This window comes from Euprymna scolopes, chromosome 44 (genome assembly GCF_053919585.1).
Source record: "Euprymna scolopes isolate OS-2025 chromosome 44, ASM5391958v1, whole genome shotgun sequence".
In the NCBI taxonomy this organism is placed as follows: domain Eukaryota; kingdom Metazoa; phylum Mollusca; class Cephalopoda; order Sepiida; family Sepiolidae; genus Euprymna; species Euprymna scolopes.
In genome coordinates, this window is record NC_136525.1 from 13,032,996 (window position 1) to 13,059,705 (window position 26,710).

Below are 26,710 nucleotides of genomic sequence, written 5' to 3' on the forward strand. Positions count from 1 at the left end.
TTTTTATAAATATGAATCTATTTATAAAACGAACAATCTCTTCATAACAGAAACAACGACATTCTTCATAACATGAACATCTCCCTCTTACAACACATCTCTTCCTAAGACTGCACTTTAATAAGACTCGTATATATAACATCAGCTCTACTATAATGAAGTTACATGAATTGATTTTTTTTTCAATCTATCTATTCCTGAAAGAGACTTAAACCAGGATCTTTTTTTTTTTTGGCTTCAGAAGGAGTGCTACGACTTTGTACCCTTCCCTCACTGGCCTATGTCCTCCTGAACCTAAACTCGCTGAACTACTTCATTTGATCATACGTCGAGAACATCACCTCCCACTACACCAACACCAGCCTGATTGTCGCCATCTAGCAAGTATTCGCTGAGCTCCCACCAGCGCTTGTGGAAAAGTTCAGTTCCAGACTCGTATCGAGGCGGTGATTGGAGGCTGAATGTGGTTACATTGAAAAAAGGTCAGCTCTACTACATAATCAAGTCACCTGAATTGATTTTTTCCAATAAAAGTTTTAAAATAAAAATTTATCGTTCCACCTTTTATATATGAGATGTGTGCTCTTTTTTTTTATTTATTTTACTTCAGTAAGTATTAAGAGATCAAGGGGCTCCCTCCTGGAGCTAACACTTGATTCTGTTATGATTTAAATTTATATCCGAGGGCTCTTTTAAGAATAGATGCTGTTCCCTTTATGGCTGCTATTTGTATTTCGTTACAGCTTGGTCTTCCAGGGATTGCTTCTAAGTATTTATGAAGGTTCTTTTTTATTAAACCAGTTGCTCCTATCACAGCCGGTATAATGTTTATTTCTTTCAGAGACCATGTCGTTTTTAGATCATTTTTTAGGTCCTGATATTTTTTGTTATTTTTTCCCGTTCAGCTCTGTTAAGGCCAAAATCATTTGGGACTGTAACATCGATAATGAGCGCAGTTCTTTCAGGCTTGTTCCATATTACAATATCTGGCTTGATGGCCTTGTCTTTTATGTATCTCCCCACCTGTATGTCTTTGTCATAGAACACGGTCACTTTTCCATTTGATGTTATTGGCGGTGGTTCATGTTCCCAGATGTTCGTCGCTCTGTCAAGCTGCATCTCTTCACAGATTTTCCAATGAAGGTACTTACATACTTTGTTGTGGCGGGCAGTGTAGAGGCCATCTGCCAATAGGATAGGACATGCAGACATTAGGTGGCTTGGGCTCTCAATTGCTGAGTGGCAAAACCGGCATTGGCCATTTGCTTGTAGGCCAGCCGCGTGTGTGTGCGTGTGTGTGTACAGAGAAATGTATCGATACCTTTATATGTATATAAGTGTAATTAGTCAACTAAAAATCACGCGCATGAAAGATACACAGATATGATCTTTTATTGAGGACATTAATCGACAATCATGGGAATAATCGATATTTTTCCCTTTATTATTAAATAATTAAGTATTTTTTTATGGAGCTATCGAAATTGTTACGGATGGATAACTGACGCCATTAAATATGTACAAACACAATACGCATGTACATATGTGTGTACAAACAGATTTAATGTGCAATGTGTTTATAAATGTTTTGTTTATAAATTCTTCTATCGTGTTTGAATATATGGTAAAGTGGCAGCTTTAGCGTGACCATCGTCATACGGTAACCACGGTTTTAGCCATTTAGAAGCTTCGCCACACATTCATTTTTCGATCAAATTTCAAACAATTATTACAGTTTATAGATCACCTTCTCAGCTATATAGTGAAAAAAAATTTTTTTTCAATTTTCGTTCAGGAAAACAAAAGTTATGATCAATTTACTGGTGTTCAAAACCATAAGAAAAACGTAAGGACGTGAGCAACGTTTTTTTATGACTGGTTTCCATAGCAACCACGTCACTTCAACGACTACTGTTGAAACAAAGAGAATGAAAGCATAAAAAGGAGATAATTGGGGGTATTTTATTGAAAGCAGACGAGTGCCGAACATTTGTTATTACATATGTGTATATTATGTTCATGTTTATGGGGAGGGGGAGAAGACTGAAATTAAACAAAGAAAAATTAATTTACTGGAAGCCTGCAAAAATCATGGATTACAATAGAAAAATGCGAGCATGAAAAGTAACTTAAACATGGAAAAGTAAAGGACTAGTTGTTAAAACTAGAAAAGAAAAGGGCAAGATATTCTAGTCCAAAATATAATAAATTTATAACTTAAAATATTGCAGTATTAAGAATTGTTTTTTATATTCAATTTATGACATTATATAATTAATTCTTAGGTTTTAGACATACAACAAGCTTTTTAATCAGTTGTTGGGCAAAGATTTGGCTGCCAAGAGGTCAAAGTTGAAAGAGTTGACCTTTGCAGACTCTACTAAACTACCTCCACCAAGTTTGCATCTAAACACTGGACATGAGTCAAACTTTTTAATATATATATATATATAAAATAAAAATATTTTTGGATTATACTGTCATTGGATTATTTACCTTTTACCAGACTATCCATTCACATGTAATCACCTTTTTCTTCACCATATACCCTCTACTCCACTTTTTGTTATCAAGTAAGATCTTTGACTTATTTATTGTTTCATCAAATACTTTAGCATGCAAAATCCGATCCCGCATTTTGCTAATTCCTACCCTTTGATGAGAAGGAATGTATTTCTTCGAAACTCCGCGGATTAAGGACTATCCACTTATCTAGTGTTTCCTTTTCAGATTAAATATGTTTTTAACTTCTTTTTCAAAGTGTTTTTAACATGTTTTATTAACTGTTTGCTCCTATATAATATATATTTTAATTAATATGTGCATAAAAGTAAATATAGATGACTTACTTTTATGCACGTAGTAATTAATAATTAATAATTAATATTAAAAAAATAAAAAAGTAAAAAGGTCCTAAGATTTGGACGAAGAAAAATGTAAACAAAGGGCAAATAACTCCTTTCTTTACAATAAGAGAAAACGCCCAGGGGGCGAAATAAAGAAATTAATCGCTAATAAAAAGATAAATAAAAATTCAAACAATCATTTTATATATATATATATATATATATATATATATATATATATATATATATATATATATATATGCATATAAAGTTATGAACAGTACTTAGGGCCTGAGCAAAGCCGAGCTGAACTGCTAGTATCTTTAAAATAGTGAAATTGTGTGTGTGTGTGTGTGTGTGTACATTTCCCTACGCAATAACTGTCAATTTTCAGTCTAGAGACTCGAGATTTGACATAAGGGGTATTGAGATTTGGGAAAATCTTTTTAATCGGTTTTCAGCCTGAAATTTGGTTGTCAAGAGGTTAAAGTTCAACGATTTGATATTTAAAAATTCTACCAAACTCCTCAGCTAATTTTGGGTCTAAACACTTGATATTTTAGATGTAGGTTTCTTGGAAATGGATCAAACTTTTTAACTTGATTTGAGCCCAAAATAATACATTTTAAGAGGTCAAAATTGGGGTCAAAGTTAAAAAAATTTTACCTCTCAGCCAATTTTTGGTCTAAACATTTGAAATTTTACATAAAGTGTATTCAGACATACAGCAAGCTTTTTAATCAGTTTTTGGCCGAAAATTTGGCTGCCAAGGGGTCAAAGTTCAAAAGATTTTGGGTCGAAACACTTTGAATTTTAGATCTAGGTTACCTGGACACGATTCAAACTTTTTAATATATATATTTTTTCCCCAATTACTATAACCACTACACCATGGCTCCTTGTGGACAGTTCTAGTAAAAAGTTTAGGAGTCTTAAACAGAAATTTGGCTGTTAAGGGGTCAAAGTTCAATGATTTGACTTTTAAGAACTCTACCAAACTCCTGACAATTTTGGGTCTAAATACTTGAAATTTTAAATATAGGTTCCTTGAACATGGATCTAACTTGACTTGATTTGAGCCCCAAACAATAAATGTTAAGGAGTCATAATATCGGTAAAAGTTTTTAAAAATTTGACCTCTGCAGTCTCTACCAAATAACTCAGACAATTTCTGGTCTAAACATTTGAAATTTTACATAAAGAGTATTCAGAGATAGAGCAAGCTTTTTAATCGGTTTGGGTCGAAAATTTTTAGTTACCAATATATAAATGTATGTATGTTTGCATGTCTGCCTAAAACTTTCAACAGAGGCGACGGATTTTACCAAGATCAGTATCGTTTTTAAGTTCGACCTTTCAGACGATAAATATAAAAAAATTGGCTAAAAACATAAATATCTTCACCTTCAATGGGCACTTTTCAACAGGTGGGGGGGGGTCGCCTTTTTCGCCGATATTTTCGAAAGTCATCCCCTGTTTTCGATTGTCTAGCCTTAATTTAAACCTACGTCACTTCCAGTTTGGCGGTGGTTGTAACAGCAAAGATGTCACGTTTTTTCCCCATTTTTTTCCTCCTTCGCGGTACGGGTTTGAGCTACTTTTTTTTTTTTCTCAACATACACCTCCAAACACCACACCCGGGCAACGCCGGGCTGAAATGCTAGTATATATATAAGTAGATAGTCAACTACATACAGTACTGTTTCATTGTATCACAACTCATCAGTGCGGCTAGACTAACACCTTTCCTCAGCCATGGATCAAACCTACAACCATCGCATTGATAGTCGGCAGCTCTAACCACCAGTGGTCTTGTCTGCCTGAGGAATGGTCTCTATAAAACTACTTTGTCAATCTTTGATCTACAGACATGAAACTTGTTATATGAAGGATTTAGATCTGTGGAACAAATTCGATTTATTCTTTAACCGGTAAAAATAGCTGCTAAGGGGTATAAAATTTTTAAAAAATTGGAAATTTTTTTTTTTTTTTTTTTTTACTACACAGTGATCACCACTTATCAAGGCCCGGAAGCCACTCAGGGATAAGGGTTATTGCAAGTACATTAAGTTAGTGAGGAGATTTGATGAAGTGTTTACTTAAGGGGGCGGTTCATTAGGAATTTGTTAACATTGGACTTGAAGAAATCCAAATTGTAGTCCGGAGGGAAGCAGGCAGACGGAACAGAGTTCCACAGGCGTGCCGTTCTAAGAAAGAAGCTTTGTTCATGGAATCCACGTTTTGATTTAGGCACAGATATAGAGTGGGGGAAATTTTTCACAGTGGATTCAGCTAGACGGGTGTTTCTCGTGAAAGATTGGCGAGGGGGGACCAGAGATTGGAGTTCAGACGAGCATCTGCCATGGAAATACCGATAAAACAAGGACAGGCTCGCAACGTCTCTTCTGTGGGAGAGAGGTTGCAGGGTAGAGAAAAGGGCATCCCCCACTAAGCCACGAAGTCTATTTTGTACTCTGTCAAGGCAGGATAGGCTGTTTTTAGCAGCTCCTGCCCAGATATGGCAACAGTATTCCATCCTTGGACGTACTTGGAAGACATAAGTCAACATAAAAAAATGTTCTTCTGTGCATGCGCAAATATACATTTTTACAACGTTATTTTTTTTTTTTTAAGTTTTTATATGTGCATGGACTTAGTACAGATGGTAAGGAATAAAGCTGGAGAGTTACATGCTCTGGTTTCGATTCTAGCTGATGACACCGAAGTCATTTTTTTTTTTCCAACTTTTGAAATCACTATTATATATTGGATATAATATACGAAGGCCATTCAATAAATAAGGCGATTTTTTTTTTCTTCGTCTCCAAAAGGACTTTGAATAGAGATTTAAGTTTACTTTTTTTTTTTTTTTCAAATTTTTGTTTTACATTTTTTTTCACATGGATTTAATTTCTTTTGCAGTTTCAAGAAAAAAAAAAAGCAAAAAGCAAAAAGAAAAAAAAAAAAAAAAATGAGAGTTTTAGCGATTAACAAAAATGGCCGACCAAGAAACATGTGTCAGGATTAAATAGCGTCAGTTATCAAGTTTTTGGTTGCTGAAGGGTGCAAACCAGTTGAAATTCAAAAGGAGAAAAAAAAATTTCTACAAGCGAGCTAAATTGTTTAAAGACGGACAGACCAGTACTGAGGATGAAGACAGGTCAGGTAAACCTAGAGAAGCGAAGTCTCCTGAGGTGATCGAACCATTCAATGATCTCATTCAATCTTACAGAAGAACAGTGGGTAACATTGCAAGGATTTTGAGGTTATCTGTCGGGATGGCACACAAAATTGTCCATGATGACCTTGGCTACTTGAAGGTCAGCTGTCTGTGGGTGCCAAAGATGCTTACTGCACAGCACAAATGGAGGAGGGTTGAGATGTCCCAGCAAGGAAAATTCATGAAAATCGGCCCAGCCGTTGTAGAGTTCGTAGGGAATGAATTCACACAAAGTTCCTCTGATAGTAGAGTTGTTTGTGTGGATTGCATATGGTGCGGCCTGATGTGACCAACTGATTGAACGGATTGGGATTCTCCAACCACGCACTGAGCCCAAGTAAAGCCTCAGTGGGTTGCCAACTATGGCACGAAAACAAAACAAAACTAAATAAGCCTTTAGGTCAACTTATTATGTAATATATGTACGCACACACACACACACACACACACGTATATCACTACTATTACAGAAAAGGAACTTTGTCTGTGACTGTGCGAGTTCGTTCCCTATGGATTCCGAAACAGCTGGGCCGATTTTAACGAAATTTCATATGACGGTACTTCATGTACCTAGTAGTGTTCTTAGATAGGTTGTATCAGAATGTCTTCAATAAGCATCGATAATCAAAATAATCCGATGAAAGAAGGAGCAAGCGATTTTGACCAAAGTCAACACCTTATACAGCCTAACACCACAAGTGCATTTGAGAAGTTTAATCACCACACAAGCAGAAAGGCCCAACATCTAAAATCAACAGTAGGTTCTTTGATGTGATTTGTTTTGTTTTGTTTTATGGCATATCAACCACTTTTGAGCGATTTAATGCCGAAACATTAATTGCAATGTGTTAGATGTTGGTTGGTTGTTATTTGGTTTTTCTTGTGGAATCTTTTTGTTATATTTCGTTGTATGTTTTAATCTCTTTCAGGAATTTACATCGAGAGTATCGCCAGGACCGCTGCGAAGAAGGTAGGTTCTCTCGACTGTGCTAGAAAGATACCAATGCCCAAAAATATCCTATACATCTATAAAGCCACCATTCGCCCATGTATGGAGTATTGTTGTCATATTTGGGCTGGTGCATCTGCCATTAGTGTCTCGCTCCTAGACAAGGTTCAAAAGAGAGTCGCCAATCTGATAGATCCTGAACTGTCATCTAAACTTCAGCCCCTGTCCCATCGACGAAACGTTGCATCCCTCTGCCTGTTCTACAAGTACTTTAATGGTGAATGCTCTGATGAACTGCAAGCACTTGTGCCCCCTCGACGTAAATACCCCTGACAAACCCGACAAGAAGCTAAATCCCACCCCTTCACGGTAGAGATCCCTAGAAGTAAGAGAGCCTTCTACTCCAGTAGTTTCTTCCCCAGGACAGCTAGATTTTGGAATTCCCTGCCGGGTCCCTGCTTCCCCAACTGTACTGACATGACATGCAGAAGTTCAAGTGCAACCTGAACCGACATCTTGCTGCGCAACTCCCTACAGAGTACCCCTGATGCCTATGTCCGTGATAGTAGCCCCCCTACAACAAAGTGGCAATGTGCCTTGTTTGGGGGTGAAAATGTAAAAAAATCAATTTTTCTGGGTCGATTTCGTGAATTATCTCCCTTAGACTATTCTCTTGGTAATGCTTCATTCGGAGCCTGTTTAAAGTCCACACAGCCCATTAGTATATGATGTACTATGTAGGGTTCCTGACACGTTATGCAATTAGGCAACTCTTCGCCTTTTAGTAGATGTGAGTGTGACGTATTTGTAGTGTAATAACTAGCTCTCCTTTTCTTGACGTCTTTTTTTTTTGTGTATCTTCTTTTCTTGACATCTTTTTTTCTTGACATCTTTTTTGTGTGTATCTTCTTTTCTTGACATCTTTTTTTTGTGTGTATCTTCTTTTCTTGACGTCTTTTTTTTTGTTGTATCTTTTATTCTGATGTTTGATGCTGCTTTGAATACGCTTAAACATGGTATTTCAATTTATGCAGATTGCATATGTATTATTATAGAATTAACTCTCTATTGATTATCATTATATATTACAAGGAATAATTTGCCAGCTGGACTAAGTCGAAAAAAAAAAAAATCAACATAATAATATATATATATATATATATATATAAGAACAAGTAGTTAATAATAAAACATATTAAAAAAACACTTTGAAAAAGAGTTAAAAACATTTAATTTTAAAAAGGAAGCACAAAATATGTGGATAGTCATTTTTTTTTTAATTTAATGTTTTTAACTCATTTTCAAAGTGTTTTTTTAACATGTTTTATTAACTATTTGTTCTTATTATAAGCTTTATTTCCTATTTGGTTTTATCGAGCTTTTTCATCTGGTTGAGATTACTTTATGAATATTAATTCTTTAATATTTATAATTTACTTTAGTTTTGCTATCTTGGATCATTTTGGTAAACTTAACTGTAATTCTTATTAGTATATATATATATATATATATATATATATATATATATATATATATATTGCAAAGTTTTCAAAGTGTTTGTGAGGTATTTGAATTCTTCTACAACAATTGTCAATAAATTCCGTTTCTCCATTTGTGTACTTTGAATTAAATGAAACTTCCATGGGCAAAGTTTCTCTCCAAGAAATTATCGTCTGTGAAACACAATGGCAGAGGGATGGTAGGTAGAAGAGTAACTTATCTTTCCTTTGGAAACATTTATTAGTCCGCCGACAAAAGGAGGGTGAACCTGTAAATTCACCCTTGTCCGTTCATCCGTTCGCACTTTTCTCAATAACTACGCCTTGGAATTTAAAAAATTTTTGCACAAACATTAAACATGATATGAGTAAAAAAGTAACAGAATTAATTTAGTAATTTACTTTAGTTTTGCTATCTTGGATTATTTTGGCAAACTTAGCTGTAATTCTTATTTCATATATATATATATATATATATATATATATATATATATATATATATTACACACAGGGTGTCCACAAAGTCTGCCTACATTATGTAGCCAGACTTTGTGGACACCGTGTAAATTATGTTGCTAGACTTTGTGGGCACCCTGTATATATATTCTAGGTAGAAAAATATTCCAAAATTAAGAATAATTGAATTTCAACAAGGGTGGTTGATAGTGCTCAATGAAAGAGAGCAAATTATATTTTTTTTATTATTCTTTATGCAAACACAGTAATAGCTTGTATTCTTGCCAGTCATAGCATATCTTCTGAAAATTTTAAAAGGTCTTGAACCTTTTTAATTTTTGTATTTTAATTTTTCTTGCCTGATGAAATCAAATAAGATTGAAACGGTATGCACATCATAGCAAGATATGACTGTATTTACATAAAGAATAATATATATATATATTATATATATATATATATATATATATATATATATATATGAACAAATGATTAATAAAACATGTTAAAAGACATCTTGAAAAAGAGTTAAAAACATATTTAATTTTAAAAAGGGAAACCCAAGATAAGTGGATAGTCCTTAATCCACGGAGTTTCGAAGAAATACTCTCCTTCTCATCAGAGGGCAGGAATTAACAAAATGCAGGATCGGATTTTGCATATAAAAGTATTTAATGAAACTACAAGTAAGTCACAGATCTTACTTGGTTAAAAAAAAAGAAGGGTGAGGTAAGGGGAACAGGAGGCAAAAGAAAAATGATAAAAAGATTTCCCATGAATGGATAGTCCGGTGAAGGGTAAAAAATCCAAGAATGGTAAAATCAAAAACGGTCGAATTTAAAATTTCAATCCAATGGGTAAATTTCAAATGGTCCAAAATAATCCAAAAGGTAGAGTTCCTTGGAGAAAAGCGCAAATGGAATGAATTCCAAATCATTAAAAGAAAAGCACTGGAGAGAATAATTAAAACATGTCTGTCAAGTCTGGATGAATAAAAAAAATTATATATATATATATATATATATATATATAATAATGATAATGCTGTTCATCAAATTCCATCTGTTTATGTTTACAATATCACGTCAGCTGATATTTGGTCTTGACGATGAATGACCTGGAATCTCACTTCTGATTAATGTTTGGTTTGGAATCTCACTTCTGATTAATGTTTGCAAACAAAGAAATGATTTGCGGCGATTTTAAATGGTGCCTATTCTTTTATCGAAAATTGATCTCATAAATAAGAAAAAATTAAAATTAGATGGTGAGGTACACCCAGGCTTGAATACGGGATCATTCAATTTGTAGTCGAATGTTCTACCCATGAGCTATGTTTCCAGATTTTTTTTACATAGGCATCACCACATTATCAAGACCAAGAGGCAACTCAAGGATAAGGGTTAAAGAGTGTACAGTAGAAATTGGAGAATATAGTAATCATTAGTAATGAAAATTTGGTAAATTTGATAACTTATATGGAACGGCTCATCAAGAACTTATTTACGTTAGACTTGAAGACAACCATATTGTAGTCAGCCGGAAAGCAGGAAAACGGAAGACAATTCAACAGGCGTGCAGTTCTAAGAAAGAAGCTTTGTTCATGGAATCTACGTTTAGGTTTAGGCACAGATAAAGAGTGGGGAGAATTATTGATAGTGTGTACAGCTAGACGAGTGTTTCTTGTGAAAGTTTGGCGAGGGGGGACCATAGATTGAAGCTCAGTCTAACACTTTCCATGAAAATAACGATACATCAGAGACAAACTCGCAACATCTCTTCTGTGAGATAGAGGTTGCAAGGAAGAGAAAAGGACATCTCCTACGAGGCTACGAAGTCTATTTTGAACTATGTCAAGGCAGGACAAGTTCTTTCTAGCAGCTCCTGCCCAGATGTGGCAACAGTATTCCATCCTTGGACGTACCTGGCTCTTATATAGATAGAGAATAGCATCAGCAGTGAGATATCTACCGGATCGATAGAAAGATCCCACCATTTTTCCAGCGGCCTTGGCAACAGATTTGATGTACGTGTTCTATTTAAGATCAGGAGTAATGGTCAAGCCAAGAAGCTTGTCAAAACTTGAGGCCTCCTGAAGACGAGAGCCATTCATTTCAATTGATGCCAGATGTGGATCAGAATGTTGATGATGTAAAGAGAGAACGTTATGTATGAATGTCTCTCTTTCTTTCTCTCTCTCTCTTACACTCTCTCTCTCTGTCTTTATTTCTCTTTTTCACTCCCTTTCTCTCTCTTTCTTCATGTGGATCAGAATGTTGATGATGTAAAGAGAGAACGTTATGTATGAATGTCTCTCTTTCTCTCTCTCTCTCTCTTACACTCTCTCTCTCTGTCTTTATTTTTCTTTTTCACTCCCTTTCTCTCTCTTTCTTCATGTGGATCAGAATGTTGATGATGTAAAGAGAGAACGTTATGTATGAATGTCTCTCTTTCTCTCTCTCTCTCTCTTACACTCTCTCTCTCTGTCTTTATTTTTCTTTTTCACTCCCTTTCTCTCTCTTTCTTCATGTGGATCAGAATGTTGATGATGTAAAGAGAGAACGTTATGTATGAATGTCTCTTTCTTTCTCTCTCTCTCTCTTACACTCTCTCTCTCTGTCTTTATTTCTCTTTTTCACTCCCTTTCTCTCTCTTTCTTCATGTGAATCAGAATTCCAGATGTCAACAAGAAATTATTTGTTCAGATTTTATTTTCTCTCCTTTTCTAAGAATTAATTTTTTAATATAATTTGTAAAGAAAATATAATTATTTAGATGCAAAATGCAACAGTAAAATTAGAATATATTGAAAAGTTTCCATTTGTTTGTGTGTGTGTGTGTGTGTGTGTGTGTGTGTGTTTTTATAAGATTAGTTCTGAAAATTAAATGATGACTTTTTTTTTTTTTATAAAGACAAATTTCTTTCATAAATTAAATTTTAAAGAAAAATAATAATAAAAACATATACGTTTATTTTCGGAGAAATTATGTAATAAAAATCATTAAAATTTGGTTTGTCTCCCCTTTTCAAATAATGATTTTTTTTTTAATATGTATTTTTTAAGAAAATATTATTTAGATGCAAAAGGCAACAGTCAAAGTAGGATATTTTGAAAGGTTTGCAGTTGTTTTGTTTTAATAAAATTATTTGTGAAAGTTAAATGATGACTCTTTTTAAGTAAAAAATGAATTTCCGTAATAAAATAAGTCTTAAAGAAAATCTTCCTTAATAAAATAAGTCTTACATCAAATCTTTTTTTGCCAGTGCAACCTAAAATAATCCCCGATAAAAATTTTTTTTTTTTTATAAGAAAAAAAAAACTATTTTTAAGATTTTTGATACTTATCGGATGAATTTCTGCACAAAACATATCTAAGAACACTGCCAGACATATAAATTACCTTTGTGTGAAATTTGCAAAAGATAGGCTCAGCCGTTTCGGAATCTATAAGAAAAGAACACACACACACAGTATGTTTTATATGATAGTTGAGATAAAGGTTTATTTTGGGTTTTAGGTTTATATAAGGGATTTTTCCAGTCGTATGGTTTTTGTTGAAGTGACTCTCTTGCTGCTTCATCCACTTTTTCGTTCATGTACGAGGGGCGTGCAATGATAGTTTTCACAGACCCTGTACTAATCTTGACATCTTGGGCTATTTGGCAAATAGTAATGCGCCGATCTTCCAAAATGGTAGCCTCAACTTGACGGACAGATGCCTCATCAATGGCAGAAGGGAGAGGTGGCCACCAAGTCTGGGAGCTGTTTCCACAAACTTCCGGCCATGTTTGAATTCACAATGCCAGCGTTTTACAAGGTCATATGATGGGACATTATCACCATAAGTTTCATTTCCATAAGTTTTTCATTTCGTCAAAAGTCTCCTGTGGTGTGCATTCTTTCAAATACAAAAACCGGATCATTGCTCGACATTCAATAGGCTCCCCACGCATACGAGGTCACATCTCGAATCTCCATGAGTACGAGAAGTTTTTATTTCTTTTTTTTTTTTACTTACATTCACCCCTAACGAAGCATATCACGACTTTGACGTAAAGGGTTACTAATTGGGACTGTGCCTAGGAAAAGATTAACAAGATGTGTATTACGTTACATTTAAACTTCTACATCAGTCAGGGAAGCAGGAAGGTAATTCCAAAGACTAACTGTTTAAGGAAGAAACTATTATGGTTGGTTGGTTGGTTGGTCGGTTGGTTGTTTTACGGCATATCAACCCTTTTCGGGTTATTTAATGCCGAATCCAAAGATTTTGAAGAAAAATTTTTTTAATGGAATATATTTGTTGTTTTCACGTCGGTTTCTATTTAACCCATAGTTGGGATCCTAACAGGTACTACCACTCCGGATCAGAGTGGACCTAGGAGCAATGGTAATTAAAGTGTGGCTCTACACTCCCCAAAGCCCACAAGCTGGGGCCTCACCACTGAATATAGTTTAAGGTCATATCCAGGACCCCCAGGGGGGCAGTCGGCGTATTCTAATGCCCCACCGACAGGGCCACTATTATGGTAGAACGCTTTCTGGCATTTAGGGAACTCAGTGAAAGGGTGTGATTTTGCTGTTTAGCTGGTTTGTCGAGGATATATACATCAAGGGGCACAAGTGGAACAAGTTCATCAGTGCACATGCCATTAAAATACTTGTAAAAACAGGCACAGGGATGCAGCATCATGACAATAAGTTGGTTGGAGCTTAGTTGACAAAGTGGGACTTATTAGACTACCTTCTTTGCAGCAGCCTTTACAATGTCCTCAATGTATTTTTTCTAGTTCATATTGCCCGTGAATGTTAGGCTAAGGAGTTTGAAGGAAGAATTCTCAGGTAGGTTGTTATTTGTCATGGATATCAGTGGTTAGAAAGGCTTCTTGTAATTGTTAAAGGAGAAAAGCTTAATCTTATTAGCATTAAATGTTACCCTCCATGGGCCCCATTCCATTACGGTCTGGAGGTCATTTTCTAAAGATTCTGCCATTGTCTCAGATTTGTGTATGTTCTTACCTCGTGCATGTTATAGAGCGTTGTATCGTCAACAAATATACCCATCTTGGACACAATATTATTAGGGAGATCGTTTATGAATATCAAGAATAAGAGTGGTCGAAGGATTGACCACTGGGGCACTCCTGCATTAATGTTATGCTTCTTGAATGTACGTCCATCAATGACAACCTGGATGGTCCTATTGTCTAAGAAGGGTCTAATTATATTTAGTACCTGTCCAGTTATACCGTACAATTTAATTTTCATTAGCAGCCAATCATGCTAGATTTTGTCAATGGCCTTGGATATATGAAGGGTTACAGCCTTGGTGTCACCCGCTTTATCCACTGCACGGTATATGCGTTCAGAGATGACTGTTAAAACATCTGCAGTAAAACAACATTGCCTGAATCCATACTGTTTGTCAGAGAGAAGATTAGCTTTTGCGAGGTAGTGAACTAGAGATTGATTGATTAAGGTCTCAAAGATTTTAGCGAATAGCAAGAGGACACTGATAGAGCGATGCTCGAGAGGGTCAGTCATTTCACCAGAATTCTGGTACACCGGTACCACAGAGGCCATCTTCCAGCTATTAGGGAAGAAACATTTAGCAGGGCATTTATTGTAGATCTTGGAAAGTATGGAGGCTCGCTCAGTTGACAGGGCTCTATGTACAAATTTATCTTTAGTTGACCTTTGACAACTAAATATTTTCGTTTACTAGCCAAATAGAAAAGTTACTAGCCAAACCTACCTGATTTTTAGAATATGACATATCCGTTCTGTGACCAGTATGTACATCATAAAGATTTTTCTGTAATTTTTTTTAAATAAGTGTAATTCTAAATATACAACAAATTTTATGTTGATACTTGAAGCTATAAAACATTCTAATTTCTTCAAATGTTTTTTTTTTTTTAAAACAGCCTTCGTTAAAAAGAAAAAAAAATAGTATATTGTTCTATTAAACTTTTATTGTTTAAATAATTTAATCTTTAAAAAAAAAAAAAAAAAAAAAAAAGTTGAAAAGATATTTTTCACTCATAGTGAGCTTTGGAAGATTGTCAATGAAAGAAATACAATCGACAAAAGATAATCAGATTAGCGTTTCATTATTTCTAGTCACCACTTTGAAAAATCACTCGCAGATGCGACTGTTTCACTCAAAATGTAGAGCCCTGGTTGAACATTTCTTAATATAGGATGAGATCAGGCCCACACGCCTTGAAGGTATCTAAGTTTTTTTATGATATCGCAGACATGAGAATGGTTGTATATATTATTCCCTAATTGGAATTCATTTTTGAGATGAGCATTATATATATTAATTTATTTTTATTTCGGACTATTAGTCTCATCTTTATTAGTTGTTGTTTTTCATCTTTTTTTATTGGATTGTTTATTCACAACGTTTCGGCCAGAGGTTAATTGGCCAAAAATGTGGTGAGACGACAACAACTATGGATGGCAGTGATGACCGAGAATGCAGTTAGGAGATTCGAAGTTCCTATCCGTCGCGGTTACCACCTGACGAAGGCCAGAGGAATAGTTGGCCGAAACGTTGTGAATAAACAATCCAATAAAAAAGATGAAAAACAACAACTAATAAAGACGAGACTAATAGTCCGGAATAAAAATAAAAGTTTCACCTTCTTGGTTGGCATGCATGCAACCTTCTGGCTATTGGATAGGGGGGGGGATTACTGATTGCCCTTATTTACTACACGATTATATATTTTCCAGAAATCGCAAGTTCTTATCTTTTGTGATTTTGCGTTTCCTGGTTATTTCAGCATGCTTCCTTTTGGCTGTGGCTATTTCTCTCTCACAATGATTTCTAGCATCTTTAAATTTTTGCCGATGTGTATCTTGACTTATGCCGTACAAACTGGCGGAAGGCATGATGTGTTCGTGCAATGGCAGCTGCACAATCTGTAGTAAACCATAATATATAATACTTCTGTGTAGGAACATGTGCTTCAATGTCTGCTTTGCACCATTCAGTTGCCTCGTTGGCACACTGTTCAGCAGGACGAGAGAAGATATCTGTCCATGGGGCATCTCGGATGTGTTCTCTGATGGCTTCTCAGTCAGCCCTTTTGTAGTACCTTGTCGTTTTGAGCAATGGCTACTCACCTTGGGGTTGGGATTTGTGTGATATCTACTGATACCATTAGGTGGTCTGCATTTCTAAGTGGACTTTGGGCACTGTGGTAAGAAATAGGCCTAGAAGTGAAGCCTACTGGTGTTCACCATCTGGGAGGCAGGATGGGAACAAGACTGTGTGAGGGAATGGGCAACAGAGAAGCAACAAGTACAGCATCCAACTGCATCTGTGTAACCATAGAAACCGAGCCAACTTTTATGGTGGACATTAAAGCCACCAAAAACATGTATTTAGGCTTTACTATTACATGCCCCCTCCCTTATAAACAGAACTTTTGTGAAAATGTACGGCATAATCACGTTGACACACTGGTTACCGCTGAATCACCAAAGTTAAGCAACGTTGAACCTGGTCAGTACTAAATTGGTGACCATTTGGGACTTCCAGGTGCTGTATGTGCTCTCCGCTCATCTCTGCATTGTTTCCAGTTGTCTAGCACTTTTCCTTGCCACTGGATCCAAACAGTGCCGATTCATGAGAGGTGTGGTTGTGATTGCGCAACCCTTGCCTCACAATTAAATGTGCTACTGCCCTTACAGGGGGTATCCTTTGTCTTTCGAGACTGAATGGAAGTATGGATGGAAGTGCAGGTACTGTATATGCTCTCTGCTTATCTCGGCATTGTTTCCAGTCGTCCTGGTCTTCTCCTTGCCACTGAACTCAAACAGTGTCGATTCAGGAGAGATGTGTTTAGGGATTGCACAACCCCTGCTACACAATTAGATGTGCAGCTGCCCTTGCAGGGGGTATCCTTTGTCTTTCGAAACTGAACAGAAGTATCGATCGATCGATCTAAGAAGAGTACAGTCCTCCTGAGTTGAGGGAGAATGGTAGAGAAAATATAAGTGACTTTCGGAGTGATGAAAGTATAGTCAAAAACACATAAAAGCCTGGTCATCTGATTCAAGACGTTGGTCTCTAGTTAAGGGGAATAGACTCCAAGCCCATATATCTATCGAAGTCCTTACAGCAGAGAGGAAGCTATCCTATCATGTTAAAGTAGTTAGAAGGGATTGAGGCTTGTAGTTTTGTTTCACTTAATACTAAGATAATCGGAAATCTTACTAAGAGGTAAGACTCTACATAACCTAGGTTACTTCTAAGTTCACGAATATTTGTGAATGCAAGCCTCAGGGGAGGAGATGAATTAGTTTTGTTAGGATGGTTGTCTGGTTTGATCTGATATTTGTTTGGGTTGTCGTTTATTACGTTTTTGCTTAATTTCAGGTTGGGGGGGGGTGTTGAGAAAAATGGGCTAGCTTTTATGCCAAGTATACACACACAAGTGCTTGATTAGCGGAATCCTGTCTAGAAAGTTGTGACCTTGTGAAAGTCCATCAGATGTAGCAACAGGGTCGCTTTCCATGCATGACATGGCACTACACCTATCCTGATAGTATACAACTGATGATTGAGCAACTGCTCTAAGCGCTACCAAAGAGTTAGGGCTTCTGTACTGTCAGTTGGAAACAGCAGCGAGACAAACTGTCAATCAAGTACCTTCAACCTCTCAGATAAGATTGACTCAGGCCAGCCAAGTGAGCACAAATGGCATGCAAGCAAACCCAATTTGCTCATTTTGTGAGAGAGAGAAAGAAAGAAATTGGAGATAGATGTACATAACTTGGTGTCCTTTGAGCGACCCATGTTGGTCTAGCTAATAGACTAGTGTCTCCATGTGGAATGAATTTGGGATGCAAAGATTACCATCTATCTGAGAGCAGTAAGAGGGATGGAGGGTCTGCCTTAAGAGCCACGCGTGTTCTTTTGAACAGTCGGCTGGTAGATTTAATATATATACATATATTGTATAGTTTTTAATAGGTGCTTCTGCAGTTTAATTAATTATTTTTCCATATGTAACGCACCAACATTAACCAAGTAGTGGAGGGGTGTTGTGCCCCCCCCCCCCTTGTAAACAGAATTTTTGTGAAATATTAAACAGTTCTTCAGCACCTATCAGCGCGTTACTTACAGAAAAACAGTTAATTAAACCGCAGAAGCACTTGTTAAAAACTATACACGTTCTATAACTGAATACTCCCCCTAAAAAAAAAAAACAAAAAAAAAAACGAATTCTAAACTACTCGTGAAAATTTACTGATAATATAACTAGCATCCTAAATTATGAGATGAAAAAAAAATGAACGACCCTTAGTAAAAGACAGTTGTCTCCCTCAGAACAATGACAAATTGTAAAACAGTGCCACACTACTTTTGTTTGGAAGTAAACAATCGCTTTAAAATAAGTTAATACATACAAAAATAAACTTCTCCAAGCAAGTGAGAGAGTCATTTATATTGCATTTTGGTAAAAGTTATTTCTGATATATATATATATATATATATATATAAGTACTCGTCGTTGACTGGGTTCAAAAACAGCCTACAGAAAATGGACTCTGATTTATTAAAGTATAATAGATTATGAAAAGGAAGGGTTGTAAAGAGATAGCTTCAAATTTGGGGGTATCAAAACCAAAGCAAAATATGATGAAAGTAAAAATAAAATAGATAAACCCCCATAATTTATTATACCATACCTGTTCACACTGAAACACTTATCACAATATTCTGTGGATCTATATTAAAAACCTTGTTAAACTTTGTGACATATTTCCATTCTATGGAAGTCAGGCGGTGCGAACGAACACCCCATAATTTTATTATACCATATTTTTTTTTTTTTTTTTTTTTTTTACACAGTGGTCACCACTTATCAAGGCCCGGAAGCCACTCAGGGATATTTCTTCAAACTGAAACATAATTATCAAAGTATACTTATGCAGATAGATATGTAAAGTCTTTATTAAAGTTTGTGCTTATTTCCATTCTATGGAGGCCAGGTGCGAACGCAGACCCCACAATTTTATTATACCATCCCTATTTAAGTTAAAACGTACTTATTAAAGTATTATTATGTACATCTATATCAAAAACACTTGTAAACGTTTTTTTTTAATTTTAAATTTTTTATTTCCATACTTGTGGACCAGGCGTGTATGCAGACCCCACAATTTTAATGAATCATCATTATGCCAGATCAAAGATACCCCATTTCTGTGTCTCGATACATCTATCATTATATGTGATCAGTTTTCTATAATAGTCAACCATATAGGAGCCTATTCGTGACCAGACATACACACACAGACGTTCAGCTTATATATATATATATATATTATATATACATATACAAACACACACACACACTAGCTAAACGCCCGGCATTGCCCGGTCGTAGAATATGCTGAAACATGATATTTTAATTTATGCAGATTGCATATGTATTATTATAGAATTGATCCTCTATTGATTATTATATATTACGAGGAATAATTTGCTCGGTGGACTAATTCAAAAATAAATAAATAAATAAATAAATAAAATAAAAACAAATACAAAAATAATGATAATGTCGTTCATAAAATTCCGTCTGTGTTTGTTTACAATCTCACGTCAGCTGATATTCGGGCTTGATGATTAATGTCCTGGAAAAGTCACTTCTGATTAATATTTAGTTTTAAAATATGCAAACAAAGAAAAGATTTGCAGTGATTTTAAATGGCACTTTTCTTTTATCATGAATTGAACTCATTAATAAGAAAAAATTAAAATAAAATGGTGACGTATACCCGGGCTTGAACAGGGATCATTCAATCTGTAGTTGAATGCTCTATCACTAAGCTATTTTTTTTTTTTTTTGATTTTATTATTTCCCCTTGGCCGGTTTAATGTAAAAGACCCCTGTAAAAAATTCTTGGTGCTAGTGCAGAGAGTGATCCGCGCTATTTTTTAAATCGTATTTCCAAGTTTAATTAAAGTTTTATTATATGCTTTTTTTTTTATTCAATTGTAAGGTTGAAGTATAGAATACATACAAAACACCCTCTCCATGTTAAGGGCTTTTCAAATAATAACATTATTATTTACGTCCGGATCACTCTCTGCACTAGTACCAAATTCTTTTTTTATCTATAAGAAAGACTATTTTTAGGATCGGATTTATTATATTTATTGGATGAATTTCTGTATAAAACATATCTACGAACACTGCCAGACATAAATTAAGTTTGTGCGAAATTTGCAAAAGATAAGCTCAGCCAGTTTGGAACCTATGAGGAAGGAAGAAACACACACACACACACACATGACTTTTAGATGATAGTAGATATATTTTTTTATTTTGGTTGGTTGGTTGTTTTTGTTTTACGGCATATCAACCCTTTTCGAGTTATTTAATGCCGAATCCAAAGATTTTGAAGAAAAATTTTTTTAATAGAATATATTTGTTATTTTCACATCGGTTTCTATTTAACCCATAGTTGGGACCCTAACAGGTACTACCACCCCGGGTCAGAATGGACATGGGAGCAATGGTAATTAAAGGGTGGCTCTACACTCCCCAAAGTCTACAAGCTGGGGCTTCACCATCGGATATAGTTTAAGGTCATATCCAGGACCCCCATTGAGGGACTTTTACCCTCTGCAAGGGGGCAGTCGGCGTATTCTAATGCCCCACCGACAGGGCCTTTTTTTTTTTTATTTTGTTGGCTATTATTATTCCCTTCACTTTCAATGTACATAACACTAAACACAGGTGCCATGAACAGAGTTTCTTCCCAATAACGCCAATCTATGAAACGATGCTTTCTAACTGACTACAATATGATTGTCTTCAAGTCCAATGTAAACAAGTTCTTGATGAGTTACCCCTTAATCGCATTTACCAAATTTCCACTACTAACGATTACTACGACATTTTCACATTGACTACTGTACACGCATTAACCCTTATCCTGGAGTGGCCTCCAGGCCTTGATAAAATGGTGACTCCTTTGGGGGAAATAAAAAGGAGGAAGTAACTGCAGTCCGTTTTGTTACTATTAATGGCAGATATCACTGAATCATTGATTCTTTAAAGTATGTTTTATTTAATAACGCAGTGCTATTGAATTAATTGCGGCATGGCACTTAAATAGACTAGCATTTCAGCCCGGCGTTGCCTGGGTGTTTGGAGGTGTATGTTGAGAAAAAAAAAAAAAGCGGTCAATTTTTTAAACTTTGATCCCTATCATGACCCCTTAACATTTGTATCGGGCTCAAATCAAGTTATTAAGTTAGATCCATGTCCAAGGAACCTATATCTAAAATTTCAAGTGTTTAGACCCCAAAATTTCGGAGGAGTTTGGTAGAGTCCTCAAAGGTCAAATCGTTGAACTTTGACCCTTTAGCAGCCAACTTTCTGGCCGAATATCGATCACAAAGATTTTTCAAAATCTCAGTACTCTGTATATCAAATTTCGAGTTTGTAGACTTAAAATTGACAGAGTTATTGCGTAGGGAAATGTACACAGACACACACACACACGTTCACTTTTATAAATATATAGATACCATAGCTTTTAGTTGAAATTGACATAAAAATTAAGGGGTTTGTGTTACAATACACAGGTTCGAAAAAGTGGCCAAGAAACAAATATATAACAAATAAATATCAAAAGCCAAGATAAGTTACTTTTCTACTTAACTGGATATTTTTTTAGTGTTTTTTTAAAAAAAAAAAAAAAAAAAAAAAATCTATTTTCACCCCAAACAAGGCAACGTGTCACTTTGGAGTAGGGGGCTACTATCGGGGACATAAGTTGTGGAGGCATTATGAAGGGAGATAAGTAGCAAAATGTCTGTTCACATTACACTTGAACTTCTGCATGTCAGTACAGTTGGGAAAGCAGAATCCCGGAAGGGAGTTTCAAAGTCTAGAAGTTCTGGGGGAAGAAATTATTGGAGTAAAAGGCTTTCTTACACTTAGGGATCTTTATTGTGAAGGGGTGGGACTTAGCTGCTTGTCGGGTTTGTCCGGAGTAGTCACGTCGAGGGGGTACAAGTGCTTACAGTTCGTCAGAGCATTCACCATTAAAGTACTTATAGAGCAGGCAGAGGGATGCAACATTTCATCGGTGGGACAGAGGCTGAAGCTTAGATGACAGTTCAGGACCTATCAGGTTGGCGATTCTCTTTTGAACCCTGTCCAGGAGTGAGAGACAAGCAGCAGATGCACCAGCCCAAATTTGACAACAGTACTCCATACATTTGAGGTACGAGATACTTGTATGAGGTACAAGATACTTTTAGGCGTAAGTAGTTTTCTAGCATGGTAGAGAGAGCCCACGTTCTTTACAGCAGCCTTGGCAATGCTCTCAATGTATCTATTCCAGTTCATGTTCCCTGTGAACGTTAGGCCGAGGAGTTCAAAGGAAGTACTTTCAGGTAATGTGTTCTTGGCCATTGCTATTGGTGGTAGAGTAGATTTCTTGTAATTATTGAAGGAAACAAGTTTAGTCTTAGCAGCATTGAATGAATGTGACCATAAATTTTTGTCCCCATTCCACTATAGATTGGAGGTCATCCTCTAGGGTTTCTGCCATAACGGGTTTATTCGGCTCGAAAAACATACAATATTTATCGATGTATTTGAAAAATGCAAATAGCAGCATGCTTGCTGTTGAACAGGGAAGTTTGGGAAAATGAGTTTAAACAAAAAAATTATACAAAATACTGTTAGAAACTCACTCAATATATGTTACCGTGACATAGGCGGACATATATTCGGTGGGTTTGTAACAGTATTTTGTATAATTTTTTTTTTTTTATTTGAACTCATTTTCCCAAACTTACTGGGTTCAAGAGCAATCAAATATATCGATAAACACTGCATGATCTTCGAACCGATTACACGTTTTAAAGCGAGTAAAACGACTAAAAACATTTCCAGATAGGTAGAAGAGTAACCTATCTTGCCTTTGGTAACATTTGTTATATATTTGTTTTCTGACCACTTTTTCGAATCTATGTGTATAGTAAAATAAACCCAAATTAAGTATTGTTTTTAATGGAAATTTATTTTTTCAACTTTCGATTCAATAATGAAGAAGCACCCTTCTTTTTCTTTTGTTATTTGGAAACACTCGTTCACTGAATGTATGTACTTTAGCCATTTTTTTCCTTTTTTTTTTTGCCACCGCGTTTCACTGCCGACGGGAATGATACCCAAATGAACCCCGAACGCACTCGTTTGCCCATGGAACATAAACTAACTGGTCAACAAACGCAGCTCATTAGCCTCATTACTGCACTCATTTAACTTGAATTTTTACCTACGACGTACCCCAGTGTATTATAAACACCCCAACCTACCCATGTTAAGAACGGCTTTCGGAATAAACATCTCTCAACCTCGAAAGCCGTTCTTAATATTGGGAGGTTGGGGGAGTATTTCGAAAACCGTTCTTAACATGGGGTGGTTGGGGGAGGGGTTATACTACGCTAGGACAGGTCATAAAAACATACTGGGGGACGTCCTACTTAGAACCCAATTGTTTAACCCGTATCCCCGAGTGGTTTCTGGGCCTTGATAAGTGGTGGCGACCGCCATGTAAAAAAACAACATTTTTATTTACGTGTAAAAACAAAAAAGACGATACAATTTGTGTCGAGGGCGGAGGAAGAAGAAAATACAAAAGTGGTTACTAGGACCCTCCCCACCCCGTCTAGTTGATAGACCGCCCGTTCTACTTCGCTTTGTAAAGGAACCTGAACTCTAAGTGGGGGTGCCCTCTAGAGGGTAGAAACGGAGATAAGAAAAATTGTTGGGCGAGTGGTGATGGTGGGGGGGGGGGTTAGTGATTGATTACTTTCTCTCAAAGATGGGTGAAATTTAGAGGGAGGGGTGACAAAAAAAAATTGCAGTTAGGAGGCGGTGGTGGGGATCTCGGAGGTTTCCTAGTTGGGGAGGGATGGGGCAGTGGACTTTGGAGATATTAAATCTTTTATTCAGGCAAAAATAAACATGAACAAAAAACTTAGGCGCAAGGCCAACTCAAAGGGGGGGTCATTGGTCATCCTTGTCACTCTAGAACTAAACAAAAGTTTCTCTTAGCTACAATTTTCTTCCACCATAATACCGCATTCACCTTTTCGTACTTGAGGACGTCCTACTTAGCACCCAATTTTTCAAACATTTTTATTAAGCCAAGGAGTCTTACATTGCTTGTAAAGACTATACAAGTCAAGTGGGGTGTTTATATTATGCTGGAGCAGTGGGGGACTGGGGGGGGGGGAGCACATCGTAACAATTTATTAATTGCTAGAAATCGTAAAATTGAATTTTCTTAATTAAATCCAAACGAGAAAAAAAAAAAAAAAGTACTTGTACAGTTTAATCAAGACATTAAAAAAGTGAAAATATCGAAAAAAGGTTATATTGTACGTATTCGTTATGGAATGAAGTTATCCGAAAAAAAAAAAAAAAAAAAAAAAAACCACTTAATTTCAAGCAGTTTTTATTTTACAGCGAAAAAACAATTTGTTATGATACCGAGCAAAAGGTTCGATTTTTAGGAAAAAAGGTTAGTAATAAAGATGGGGAGGGAGTGTCGGCGCTTTAACTGGAGTTATCTCCCCGTGGCGTGTTCAATAAATTTCATAATGGCTGACTTCAACGCGCTCTCATAAAAACATGTTTTTCTGCTGTAAAATAAAAACTACTTGATCAAATTAAATGATTTTTTTTCGGGGATCTTCAGTCCAAAACGGATACGTACAATATAACTTTTTTTTTTTTTTTTTTTTTTTTTTTCGATATTTTCATTTTTTAAAGAAAACTACTTGATCAATTGACGTAATTTTTGGAATATGATATCTTTGTTTCGTGACGGGTTGGGGTTCGTACATCATAAATACTTTTTCTGTATTTTTTTTTTAGTGTGATTCTAAATAAGTACCTTATCTTAATATCTACAAATTTGAAGCTTACATGATAATATCTCTCTTAAGATGGGGGAAAAAAAAAAAAAAAAAGCGGACTCGTCGTTGCTCAGGATTTTTTTTTTTCTTCATTTGTCATTTTTTTCTTAAACTAAATTTCTTTCATATTTCGAAGGGTCACGAAATAATTCTATCCGATTTCCCAACGATAAACAAACAATTCAAATGGCTGACTTGTTTACGAAGACACCGAAATGTATTATGGTGGATTTAATTTCGTAATTACAGTATTATAATTTATCTTTACAACAGGATTTTGTAATAAATAAACCGTTCGTTTTGCTAATTTACGATAAAACATTTTGGATGGCCATGGTATTGGTACAGACGTTATTAAAAAAACAAAAACAAACCGTTCTTAACTTGGGGAGCGGGAGAGCATGGCCTTCTATACAGCCAGTCACATATACATATAATTGATTAATTGAGAAAAAATAAAACGAAAATACCGATATCTAAGAAGTCGTCAGCTTTAATATAACTATGAAATTACTTTACTTATGCAGAAGTGCAAATCGTGCAATTTTTTAGATAGGATTTTGGGTTTGTATTACTGTACACAGATTCGAAAAAGTTGTCAAAAAAAAACAAACAAATATATAACAAATAAATGTTATCAAAGGCAAGATAAGTTACTTTTCTACCAAACTGGGTATATTTTTCGTGTTTTTATTCAATGTAACATATTTATTCAACTCGAAAAACATACAGTGTTTACCGATGTATTCGAAAATTCAAGATGGCGTCTCACACCCTCTTTAACACCGTAAGTTTGGAAAAAGGTGTTATAAATAAAAAACTATACAAAATACTATTAAAAACCTGCCGAATATATGTCAACCTATGTCACGGTAACATGTATTGAGCGAGTTTTTAACAGTATGTTATCCGGTTTTTTATTTATAACATCTTTTCCAAAACTTACCGTGTTAAAGAGAGAATCAGACTCCATCTTGAATGTTCCAATACATCGGTAAACACTGTATGGTTTTCGAGCTAAATAAACATGTTACATTGAATAAAAACACGAAAAATATATCCAGTTTGGTAGAAAAGTAACTTATCTTGCCTTTGATAACATTTATTTGTTATATATTTGTTTTTTGACAACTTTTTCGAATCTATGTGTACAGTAATACAAACCCAAAAAAAAAAAAAAGAAAAAAAAAAGAAAGCTCTCCCCATGTTAAGAAAGGGTTTCTAAATAACGTTGATATTTCAGCACGATCTGTATTCTGCCCGAATAACATGAATGGATTTTATAAGAGAATATAAAATCGTTTATATATATATATATATATATATATATATATATATATATATTACAGTAGACCAGAAGAACATCAATACCGTCGGTTTCAAGTCAATTATAAGGGAACCAGTTTGTGCTCGAAGAAAAAAAAGTCAGATTCCCCTCTTTTCGACTAATAACCATAAACTGCCCCCCCGTATCGGATTTGAAACGACGGTATCAAGGGATTTTTCTAACCTGTAAACATTTAAGATAAATATTTTGTTCTTATATATACGTTGGTAGAGCTGAATATGTTATTTTATTTTACAACATCCGAAGATGCAAACAGAAAAAAATGTTGCTGGAGGGTATAAAATAAACACACACACACACATATATATATATATATATATATATATATATATATATAAAATGTATACGCGCACATGACGAACATGTATGCATGTGTTAAACAAATAAATTATAACTACAGAGAACATAAAATAAAAA

The 26,710-nt window shown here is 35.4% G+C and overlaps 1 protein-coding gene across 1 annotated transcript in view; it reads right to left on the reverse strand.

Moving 5' to 3' along the window:
• The window catches only part of LOC145268694 (uncharacterized), a 68,438-nt gene that overhangs the window by 41,254 nt on the left and 474 nt on the right, over window positions 1-26,710 (reverse strand). The window lies entirely within an intron of this gene.